Consider the following 13,171-nt stretch of genomic DNA (forward strand, 5'->3'; position numbering starts at 1 on the left):
CCTGTAGCTCTTGCAAAGTTGCCATTGGCCTCTTGGTAGCCTCTCTGATCAGTCTCCTTCTTGCTCGGTCATCCATTTTGGAGGGACGGCCTGATCTAGGCCACGGCCTGATCTAGACACCTTCCACTTCTTAATAATCGTCTTGACCATGCTCCAGGGGATATTTAAGGCCTTTGATATTTTTTTATACCCATCCCCTGATCTGTGCCTTTCAACAACTTTGTCCCGGAGTTCTTTTGAAAGCGCCTTGGTGCTCATGGTTGAATCTTTGCTTTGAAATGCACTACCAAGCAGAGGGAACCTACAGGAACTCCTGAATTTATCCTGAAATCATGTGAATCACTACAATTTAACACAGGTGGAGGCCATTTAACTTGCTGTGTAATTTTGATGGCGATTGGTTACACCTGAGCTTATTTAGGATTGCTATTACAAGGGGGGTGGACACTTATCCAACAAAGCTATTTCAGTTTTTATTTTTAATTAATTTTCTAGAATATTTTTTTCACTTGGAAATTGTGGGGTAGGATGAGGAGATAAATGAAAAAAAAGAAGATTTTAATGGATTTTAATTCCAGGCTATAAGGCAACAAAAGGCAGTGCTTAATTTGAGCCGGATCCTGCCGGAACAGGATCCGGCACCTCTCAGATTTGACTTTTTTCGTTCCGGCACCTAATTTGCCCGGATCCGGTACCTCTCACGGCATGATTTTTTATTTTTTCCACTGTTTGCATTGTAAACATTCTAATAAAAGCGATCAGAGTTAAAGTTGCCTCTGCTTCCTCGTTATTTCTCCCGCCCCCCTGTAAAAGCGAATCCTATCCTGCCACCCCGATTCCAGACCTGCTCTCTTATTTGTACATAGAGGTTATGGGGCGGGCCAGAGAGGTAAGTAACTGATCTTGAAACAGTGGTGGTCATCTAGTGAGAGGTCCCTACGTAATCACGTCACGTAGCCTAGGCTAGTCGTCGCTACTGAATTTAAAATGTGTTGTGGGAAAGGAAAGCCAAATCAAAAATGAGGGGGAAACTACTCCTGATGGCGAGGCCTTAGCTAGCAGCGCTGTGTGTGCTAACTAAAGGTGTTTTGTGTGTGTATTTCATGTTCCCATGTGTTGCCATAACTGTTTAAGTAAGTTCTGTGTACTGTTTATATTATAACCATATTATTCTGCTCTGTTTCGAAGATGGCATTAATAATGAAAAAAGCAACCATGCTTGTTGCTAAGTATGTGTAATAATGTAAATGTACCAACATTTATAAAAATGGATGAATAACATTTTCATAACCTGCAAGAATTTTTCGAGAAAGTACAGTACAAAAATGCCACATTCAGTACTGTTTCCTTTTGAATTAGGGACAATGACTTTATATGCTGGCATTCATTTCTGACTATACAGCTGGTTGCCTTTTAGACATGGCTGACAGGTATCTGAAACAAAACAAGTTACACATTATTCTTTACTATAAATGTTAACTGTGACTGATGATTCCTAAACTAGTTTCCTTATAATGTTAATATAATAATGATACAACAGAAAGAAGAAATATATTAATATTTGTATCACTTAAATATTACACTTTTCAAATTTGAGAAGCCACAGAAATGTAAATATTCCAAAAATCAAGTTGATTTAATTTAATATATAACCAAGAAAAATAAGACTCCTGTACCTTAAATGTGTTCCGACCTCTGTGCAACACATGGAAAAGTATAATATGTGCTGACAAAACCAATTCAAAAGTTACAGTCCTCAGTTTACCAACCTGCGGAGATTGTCAAACACCTCTTCACATATGTGCAGATCTGGCAACAGAGAGTCCAACAACAAAATGCAAGGTCTGCAATGACAATGTAGAATTGATTAACACAAACAGTAATTAACACAGTAAGCCAATTAGGGCCTAATTTACTTAATGTTCTTATGCAAAAAGACACGTCTTATCCAGGCCTTTAACATTGCAGAAGACGCGTCTTATCGCATAAGAACATTTAGCAAATGAAGGCCTTAGGATATGCATTCTGAATATAGAATCACTGCCATTCAGGAATAAAATAATCTAAATGAATAGGGACACACAAATTGACAGGGTATGAATACAATTTAATTAATTAATTAATTAATTAATTAATTAATTAATTTTACTTTACAGGGTGTGACTACATTTGAACATTGTGTTTTTAGACAAGTACAGGCGAATCCTTGAGGAAAACCTGTTTGAGTCAGCCAAGACTGAAACTGGGGAGGAAATTCACATTTCAGCAGGACAATGACCCGAAGCACAAAGCCAAAGCCACACTGGAGTGGTTGAACAAGAAGAGAATTAATGTTCTTGAGTGGCCCAGTCAAAGTCCTGACTTGAATCCAATCGAAAATTTATGGAGAGACTTGAAGATTGCAGTCCATCGACGATCCCCAATAAACTTATCAGAACTGGAGCAATTTTCCTGTGAAGAATGGGCAAAAATTTCACCATCCTACTGTGCAAAGCTAGTAGAGACCTATCCAAAAAGACCCATAGCAGTAATAGCTGCAAAAGGTGTTTCTACCAAGTACTAACTTAAGGGGCTGAATACTTATGCAACCAGTAAACTTAATTTTGTACATTTTCTTTTCATGTTTTGCTTACATTTAACCTCCTCATATACAGTGTTCAGTTTAACCACTACAGCTTTGAAAAACTGTGCATACTGTCAGATTCACACATACTCTTTTTATTTATATATATATATATATATATATATATATATATATATATATATATATATACTCTAAGCACATTCCTAAACTCAGGGGAGACGTTTAGGAGGACATAGAGATGTTTCGGACTCCTGTAAGTGGATTGTTCATGCACTGGGCTTGCAACGTATCCAGATGACTTTTAATAATCAAGAAATTCACACAGACTCATTCGATTTGAAGTTTTAACGAATCAGAGTAGTATTAGTACCCCATTCGGTTTATTAACTGCTAAAAAATGGATTGAGTAGTTACAGACTACGTCAAATCCCAGCTGACAGGCAACCTGGGCAATCCAGTGCCTTAACAGTTGTTAGCATTAATACTTCAAATACATTTTATGGTTACAACATGTTTAGCCCTAAGGCTACGCATGCATAAAACTAAAGACGCCCACCGCTAAGTCCTAAAACATCCAATATATCATTCTCATAGACTAAAACATAAGTCATATACCTTATAGCAATGCATCAATACAGGAGAGATATAGATTCCAAATAGTTCTTACATCTGAAATTGTTAGCATTAATACTTCAAATACATTTTATCGTTACAACATGTTTAGCCCTAAGGCTACGCATGCATAAAACTAAAGACGCCCACCGCTAAGTCCTAAAACATCCAATATATCATTCTCATAGACTAAAACATAAGTCATATACCTTATAGCAATGCATCAATACAGGAGAGATATAGATTCCAAATAGTTCTTACCTCCAAAATTATATAAGGAAGTGTAGAGTATAAGGTAAGGACAGGAACTGTCTTCAAAAGGCAAAGACTTCTGAACATGGGGGCTCCCGAGTGGCGCATCCAGTAAAGGCGCTCCACATGGAGTGCAGGATGCGCTCTATAGTCTGGATGTCGCGAGTTCAAGTTCAGGCTATTCCTTTGCCGACCGAGGATGGGAGCTTCCAGGGGGCGGTGCTCAATTGGCCGAGCGCCGCCCGGGGGGGAGGGAGGGTTAGGTCGGCCAGGGTGTCCTCGGCTCACCGCGCACCAGCGACCCCTGTAGTGTGGCCAGACGCCTGCGGGCTTGCCTGTAAGCTGCCCGAGAGCTGCGTTGTCCTCCGACGCTGTAGCTCTTGGGTGGCTGCATGGTGGGTCCGCAATGTGAAAAAAAGCGGTCGGCTGACGTCACACGCTTCGGAGGACAGCGTGTGTTCGTCTTCGCCCTCCCGAGTCAGCGCAGGGGTGGTAGCGGTGAGCTGAGCATAATAAAATAATTGGCGATTCCAAATTGGGAGAAAATAATAAAAATAATTGGCAACGACTAAATTTATAAAAAAAAAAAAAAGACTTCTGAACACGACCCAAACAGCAATCAGCACGATCGGAGATCTTCAGAGGATGGAAGTTAATTTCTGCACTATATTCTCTTATTTTCAAACTTAACAGTTCTTCTGTTAAAGTAAAACATCTACACTTATATTCTGTTTGAATTATTCTAGAATACCTGTGTTTAGCTTAAAGACTGCTTTCAGATCAAGCTAAATAAGAAACTTGACTTGAACATTTGAGTTAATTAAATGAGATTCTCATTTCTTCTTTTCTCCTCAAGGTTATAATAGACTAAACAGGAATGTAGAATGCTCTTGCATATCTGTAGGTTAATACATAGCATATTGTAACTTTTTGTATGAACAGTGTGTTTTAACAATTTGTTTAGTATTTCTGCTGGCTTTATATTCTTTAAAACACATTACAACATTTTAAAACACATGCAGTTTCACAAATGTTCAATTTGTATCCCAAAGATCAGCCTGCTTCCAGTAGCTGTCACAGTCTTGGGTCAGTTTCTGCTCTCAGTGAGTTTGTCAAAGCCACCACAGGTGTGTCTTTAAAAGCTTGATACCTGCAAAAACTTAAATCTTGTTAGCAGGGCTTCCATCTCTACATTCCCACTCCCATCATCAGTGGGCAAAAACATTTTCATCTGGGTCCATCATAGAACCGCACACCCTTGCAACCGAGGCCTTCCATGCAAAAGGATTTAATGACTTATAGCATAAAAAGGGACGTGCCAGAACCGTCTGTGACAATACATTATTTGTAATTCAACAAAATGTGAAAACTTTGCAGGGGGTTGAATACTTCTGCAAATCACTGTATATATTAGGGCTGTGACAATACATCGAATCGTTGGAATAACCATCAATGAGTAAAATAACCATCTGTAGTTGGGAGGGGGAACCCTCATCTATCAGTTCATTAATAGGACCGTTTTTTATTAGGACCAGCAAAATTTAAATCTACACTCTTATTACTTTCCTTTGGTTCCTTTAAATAATAATAATAATAAAAAACTCCCCACCCACTACGCAGCATAATTAAAAAAAAACATAGAGAAGAGACTAATCCTAATGTGCTGTTAGTGGAGTTTTAATGAGCTTCTGTGGCAATACCACTAAATGATCCACCGGGATCATTTAGTAAGACAGCACCCGACAAAATACGACAGCGGGAACACAAGTAAAAACAAAAGGAAGAAGCAACACCTACAGTGACTTGTTATTTTGGAAAGAAAGTTGATTCAAAAAGCGTCAGAGCAAAAGAAATAACAGGCCTGATAGTGGATGTTGTCACACAAGATATCAGTTAGTATAGTAGAGGGAGCTGCTTTTAAAAATCTGATTGCGAATCTTGCTCCGGGCTATGAAATGCCCTGTCGAAAGACAATCTCCAAATTCATTACTCTGGATCACGAACGTGCAAAGGAAAAGCTTTGACAGGATTTAAGTCAGGAGTGTAATTCAATGTCCATCACTACCGATGTATGGACAAGCATGACACAAGAAGCGTTTTTAACAGTCTCCTACCATTACATTAAGCAAAACTGGTGAACTGAAGTCAAAGGTATTAGCGACACGAGAGACACACAGCTATGAATTTAGCAGAAGCGATCAATCAGATTAACACAGAGTTTGAAGTGGCTATAAAAGTAATAGCTTGTGTTCTTGACAACGTTGCCAATGTGTGCAGAGCAATGTCTTTGCTTTCTGCAAGCGAGTGTACTGTGTTACTTTTTGGTAAGAGTGAGTTGTGCAGGGCACAATATACATCTCTACATTCAGAAAAGCTTGGAGGATGTACAAGTCCATACGTTAGTGGCAGCAGCAAGGAGACTGGTTGCACATTTTAAAAAGAGTGAGATGGCAACAAGCACTTTAAATAGGAAACAAACAGAAATGCTGAACACAGAAAAAGCACCACTCAAGTTAATACAGGACGTACAAACAAGGTGGAACACGGTTTATTATATGTTTGAAATCCTTATTGAATTAAAATGGCCAGTTGCTGCTGTTTTGTCAAACCCAGATTTGACCAAAATGTCTGACGCAGCTACTTTAGATCTCACGACTGAGCAGTGGAAGCTAATGGCTGAGATACTACCTCTACTACAGCCATTTGAACTGGTTACAGTACTTTTGAGTACAGAGAAACATTACGGCTAGTTCTTTGTACCCACTTGCAACAGGGATAAAACACAGACTGACTGAAGTTCCTGATGAAGAAAATTCAACTGATTTGCTAATTCCACGGAGTTTGAGAGATAAGCTAGTGCGTAATTTGTCTCAGCGATTTTGTTTACATCAGCTGAATGACCCAATTAATAAGGTTATGCCACTGCTTTTTGTGTCATTTCTTGACCCCAATTTATTCACATCATAAATAAAACAAAACAAAACAAAAGTAGTTGTCACTTTGTCCCTAATAGCAGGTTATAGTGTGTGTAGGAACATCGCCATTTTCACTTGCTTTGCTCCAAGACTGGAGCGTATTTATTTTTTAAACTGATCAATTATTAACTCTATGCGTGTATGACATGGAAGAAAAGAATGAGCTATTTCAGATTCTTGCGTATGCGCATCAATTATGTATATTTCCGACCGTGAATTAAATCATTATATCGTAATAAATGAAGATGCTCTTAATGACATTTAATTGTGATTTAAAGGCAGACATTTCATACCCAAATAGTATGTTAGGTCAGGACACTGCTATTGCATATTTAATAATAATAAAAATAATAATAATAATAATAATAATAATAATAATAATAATAATAATAATATTCGTTGTTATTAATCACCATCATATTCAACACTCTAAAACAAAGAAAAAGTATGAATATAAGTATGCAAACAAACTAAATTACCCTCAAAAGTGAGCAAATGTTGAATGATTGTTATATATATATATAATTTGCAAATATAAAGGTATCATTATTAATACTAAGTAGTCGCAGTAATAAGGGAAGCAATGTTACACATTTAAATGTAAAACAAAAATAAACATACCGGTACCTGTGGATCCTGTCCAATGTTTTCCTTGTGGTAAATTTTCAGATGTTTCACAAGGCGTGGTGGTTTGATTATATCCAAGAATCTTCTTGCACATTTGGCATTTCGCTTTTTTCCTTTCCTCGCCCTCGAATACAAAATATTTCCAAAGAGATTTAACTTTTCCTCCTCTTTTTGCCATTGTTTTTCCTATGCCTTTGCTCAATTAAAAAAAAAAAAAAACGTGATCAGCACAACAGTAGGAAAAAAAAATGTGAGCAAAACTGTGTCTAAAATAGGGGTGTCTAGAATATAGTTTTCATTTTATATAAGGAAATGTTAACTTTAAACCATACATTACATTGGTTTAGACATGTATTCATGCTGACAAAAAGCTAATTTTAGTAATATTGTTTTTGTGACTACAGGTCAGCTCTATACAAAACATGCCACCCCCGTGAAGCCGTCATATATATATATATATATATATATATATATATATATATATATATATATATATATATATATGTGAAAGAAAAGGTTTAAAAGATAAAAAAAACATCTCTCTCTATATATATACACACAGACATAGGTTATTTGGAATTTTTGAATAACTAATAGCAGAAATGTGAGTACTAGAAAACAGAATTTGTATTAAAGAAGAAAGAAAAATGAAATATCTAAAGATTATGTAACTTAGGAGTGTAAGAAATGACCATTATAATGGGCAGAGACAGTTCTCCACAACATGTCAGTAGTGTAAGTGGTCTTCTCAAGGGCTGTATTACAATGAATGCATTTCTAATTCTTTTGAATTAGGTTTGAGCTCATTCTTTTTAAACACTCCACTCATTGAAGTATGTATTGTAATATTATCTTTCCTTTTGTTTTATCTGTCAGGTAAGTACCTGTATGTCCCTGAGAAGAATGGAGAGTGTCTCCGTAGGGTTGTGACCGATGAAGAGGAGAAGACTGCCATTCTCAATGAAGTTCACGGAGGACACATGGGGATCAAGAGGATGATAGGGAAAATCAATCAGCGATTTTTACTGGAAAGGGATTGTAAAGGACATGGAGCACTGGGTACTTTTTATTTTTTTAAAAAAACTAATTTTTTGCTTCTTGCTGCTTTTCCATTCATGATTTAAGTATTACTTGTTTCATCATTACTGTTTCCCTTAAGATTTGAGAGGGTGAAGACTGTTGCCCCAGAACTGAAGCCAATCAAAGTTGTTTCTCCATGATACATGATCGGTGAGTATTACATCATTATACTTTTATAGTGAGGTCAGACAAAGAATGGAAGAACATACAGAATTTAAACACAGTCTGTAATATGTAGAAAACGAAGAGCTTAGTCTGAAAAGGTTTAAAAGATTAAAAGTCTGGTAACAAACTTTCTTGCAAACCAGTTAAACAGATTGTGTAAGCATGTGCTTGCAAAACAATCATATGACAACAGGTTGCAGCTTACAGACTAATTTGAGTAAATATCATAGTCACATGACAGATAGGTGCATCAGGACAATTTCCAGTACAAAAATATGCAACACCTATTGACAGCAATGACTGCCCTAATAAAAGATTTTTAAAAAGGGTGCCCCATCCCTGGCAATTAATCTAAAAAGAAATTGCCATAAAGTTGTTATCTAATGCCATTTTCAAATGCTGTGACTTATCTGGATGACAGAACTACATTTAGGTAGTGCTACAGAAGAAAACATGGAGAATACAGCATGTAAAAGTGTCTTTATTGGGCACTGTTAGGTCCATATACTGCTGTTTTACAATAGTGTATAGAGGAAAAAATGTGGTCTCATTCCTATTTGTATAATTGAACTTGCTAATGTATTGCATTGATACAGAGCTTTATTATATATATGCTATTGACCAAATCCTCCTTAATTGTTGATATAATTTTAATTGGTTTTAGGTGTTGATCTCATTGGACCATTCCAGCCATCGAAGGGAGGAAACCACTACTGCTTGACGGCTACTGATTTCTTCATGAAGTGGACTGAGGCCATCCCCATTAAAGACAAGTCAGCTGCTTGCACTGCATCAGCTCTTGCAGCCCTGTTCTACTGCCACGGAGCACCGGAGATTGTCTTGACAGACCAGGGTGGGGAATTTTGGAACAAGGTAAGATGAAAATATCAAAGTCTATAGGTAAAACTGGTTATGATGAATATGTCAAACAGCTGGTAAGTGTACAATTATAGGTTTTTTTAAAATACATATTTTCTTCCATAAAAAATTAACTTGATTTAAAATAATTTTCTGCATTTTTTAAATTAGTTAATTAATGTTTACTAATATTTACAATTTTAAATTATTATTTATTTTCAGTGTTTTGTACATTTCTTGATTTCTAACTATTTCTACCATTATCAGGTTAACCAGACTCTTTTCTAGAAATGGGGCATCCGGCATCGAATTAGCTCTGCATACCATCCCCAGACGAATGGTCTTGATGAGAAGACCAACCTGTCAGAATTTTCGCACATACTCTTTTTATTTATATATATGCTCTGAGCACACTCTTAAACTCAGGGGAGACGTTCAAGGAGGACAGAGATGTTTTAAACTCATGTAGTGGTTTTGTTCATGCACTGGGCTGGCTATATGTCCACACAACTTTTTAATATTCAAGAAAATCACACATTCTCATTTAATTTGAAGTTTTAACGAATCAGAGCAGTAGTAGTGCCCCTTTGGTTTATTAAATGCTTATGTTAAAAAGTGGATTGGTTGGTTGCGCAGACCACCGTAAATCCCAAGTAATAAGCAGTCCAGGCGATCTGGTGCCTTTACAGGTTTAACAGCATTAATACTTCAATACAGTAATACAGATATGGTTAATTATATGCTTAGCCCTTAGGCTATGCATGCATAAAGCTAAAAACGCCCACCGCTAAATTCTAGAACATTCTCTCAAAAGTACTCACCCCCCTTGGACTTTTCCACATTGGAATCAAAATGGAATCAAAATTGGAATCAAAATGGATTTAATTAGGAGTTTTTGCCACTGATCAACACAAAAAAAGTCCATAATGTCAAAGTGAATATATATATATATATATATATATATATATATATATATATATATATATATATATATATATATATATATATATCACTCTCTTAAGACTAAAACATAATTTCTATACCTTATAGCAATGCATCAATATAAAAGAGATATTAAATTCAAATATATGCTTGCCTTCCAGTGAAGTGTAGTGTAAGAACTGTCTTCAAAAGGCAGAGACTTGTGAATACCACCAAACAGCAATCCGTTTTTCAGAGATCCTCAGAGCATGGACCACACAACAAGTAGTTAGCAAGTCGCGCGATACTTGACTGCGGTTTTGGTTTTTATAGGATTTTCCCTCCATTGAATATATCAGGTCCCAAGTAAATCTAATAATTAATCACTTGGCCTTGACATTTCTTATCTTTAAGTTAATGATACATTCTAGAAGGATCTGTTCAACTCCTTTTTCAAAACTGATTGATTATAAATTCTTGCCAAAAAACACTGAAACATGATTTCATCGCTCTCTTTTTCCAAATCCTCCTTTTTCTAAAGTCAGGTGGACCAAAGTTCACAGAATCCTTGCTATAATATAATACAAGTATATGTGTATATATGAGAGTTGTTTTTAATATGTAACACCAGCTCTATTTGATTATATTAAGGTGAGTCAAAAATATATGTCCCTCTGAGCCACATATTATGTTACCTTTTCAGTGTGTTATCAATGGGTCATTTTAACTTCATATACAAATGTGTGTTAACAAAGTATTTGACAAAGACTGCCTTTGAATAAGCATTCAGTGGTCAGTTCAATTAGTTTCATTTAAATTTAAACTATAATAAACATGTTAAGTATAATAGCCTTATTTAACTGTGCCATTCTCGGACTATGCCTGACCTCTCTCTGTTTCTAAAAGTTGCCTGCACAAGCAGGATTCAGACACCCTGTTTTCTTGCCAAGACTTGTTTTGATTAATATGAAACACCATTGTAAGCACTTCTCCAAATTCACTGCATGAAATCAGTTTTCTCCCAAAGAAAGTTGCTACTTATTTGATAAGAACTGTGAATGGACACAACTCCCCTATTTCGTGGAATGCTCCCTTCTATTACGAGGTGTTCTTATTATAGAAAGACCTTGGATTCAAAACTGCGGACTACAAGTAAATCTCACTTTGACTACCAAAAAGAACCTTCCATATCTAGCAATGCTCTGCTTGCAGGCAGATTAGGGCAAAGCTATTTTCTGTAGATTTATTGTGTACTAAAATTATTGAATACAGTTTACACTTTATTTGTCTAATATTCCAACCATTCCTGTTTTTTATTGCAGTAAAAAATGTATATAAACTAAACATTTATATTATTTAATTTAATGGATATTGTAATGTCAAAAAGATGTTTTGTTTAGTTGGAGAAAGAAACTGAACTAATTCTTAAATTGATTAAATTAAATGCTCGCTCCTGCTTTTACAGTCTATTTGTATTACAGTAGAGCCTTAACAAGCAAAAACACGTTTTAGTTTAAATATGATGTTTCTTATTAGATCAAAATACTTAAAACATATTATTTCTCTTCAGAGAGTTTTGTCATTCTATTATTCGATCAAATAAAATCAAATAGGTCTTTTTAAAAATATCAAATATCTTTCTGTCTAAAAAGGGTTAACCTTTTGTTTTCACTAATTTGCAATATCTAGCCTCCTTTCAAGGTTACAGACTTCCACGAGTGTATGTGCACTAATGACAAAGGCACATAGACAAGCTTTTTTTCTAACATTAACACTTGTTCAATTTTCTTAGTTCAAAGCATTGTAACCTGTTCATAATTTCCTGCAATATTATTTATACTGATTTTATATTCTTTAAAACACAGTACAATTATTACAATATTCTGACAGTGTCAGTTAGTACTGAACTTCTTTTGTTTTTAACTGTAATATGTTCTTTCAACAAACATAATGTTATTAGTATAATAGTTTAACTTTAAATGATTTTATAACATGTATTTCTAATTCAGTTACTTCAGTATAACAGTTGCTCCTAGAAATGGTAATATTATTTTACTGAATTAAGTCTGACCCCTTTCTCTGTTCATACAAAATCCAGCTGAAGCAGGTTTTAACACATCTTTTGCCAATTTTTTGGTGTTGATTAGTATGAGACACTACTGTAATTTTTAATACTCCTACCTTCTGTTATCCAAAAGTAATGAAAGTAAAGTAATGAAAGAAAGTGGCTACTTTTTCTCATAAAACTGGAATGCGTTAAGAAGGCCTTATGATGAGCCTGCCAAGTTTGACTCCTTCTAGCAGGTGCTTTTATAGACTGCACACAACATCTATCCATTGTTTTCTACTGAGTATACAGATCTTTTTGAAAGGAACATATACAGTATTATTATAATTGTTGACAAAAAGTATATCATATTATTTCAATCAATACAGTAAGTTTAAATCATCCAATTCATGTCTAATAACTCAGCACATTCCCAACAGGATTTGAACTCTGCACCAGGCTCAGCTCGGTCTGGTTCTGCGAACACCACGACAGGCCTGTGCAGATCTGCTAAAAATATTTTCTAAAACACATTACAGTCATTACAATATTTGTTTCAGTTTCACAAATATTCAATTTGCATCCCAAAGATTGGCCTGCTTCCAGTAGCTGTGACAGTCTTGGGTCAGTTTCTGCTCTCAGTGAGTCAGTTTCTGTTCACAGGTGTGGTTGACAGTCTTTAAATACCTGCAAAAACTTAAATCTTGTTAGCTGGGCTCCCATCTCTACTTTCCCATTCCCATCATTAGTGGGAAGACTTCAAATAAATTAAACTGTTTCTATCAAAGAGTCAGACATCTTGGCCGCATATACCCTTCACTCAAAAAAGGTGCTTGCACCCTGTACAAGGGAAGGGTTTTAGGGTTACTCCGTGACATACTAGACCATCAAGAGAGCTATTGGGAAAACTCTGGCCAGAAAGCAGGAGAGGTGGCAGGACAGCCTAGAGGCTATTGTGTTTACCCACAACACCAGCATTCAGGCTTCAACAATACAGACCCCATTCCTCCTGATGTACGGCAGACAAGCAAGGCTGGCATGTGAGGTACA

General features: G+C 36.0%; 1 long non-coding RNA gene across 1 annotated transcript; it reads right to left on the reverse strand.

Moving 5' to 3' along the window:
- Positions 1-1,056: 1,056 nt before the first annotated feature.
- Positions 1,057-10,067, reverse strand: LOC131736836 (uncharacterized). The gene is made up of 3 exons (XR_009328430.1): positions 7,935-10,067; positions 7,045-7,242; positions 1,057-1,844 (listed from the first exon to the last, which is right to left on the reverse strand). It is a non-coding gene; the product is annotated as an uncharacterized LOC131736836 (long non-coding RNA).
- Positions 10,068-13,171: the final 3,104 nt, after the last annotated feature.

Source organism: Acipenser ruthenus, chromosome 4 (genome assembly GCF_902713425.1).
Source record: "Acipenser ruthenus chromosome 4, fAciRut3.2 maternal haplotype, whole genome shotgun sequence".
NCBI classification, from domain to species: domain Eukaryota; kingdom Metazoa; phylum Chordata; class Actinopteri; order Acipenseriformes; family Acipenseridae; genus Acipenser; species Acipenser ruthenus.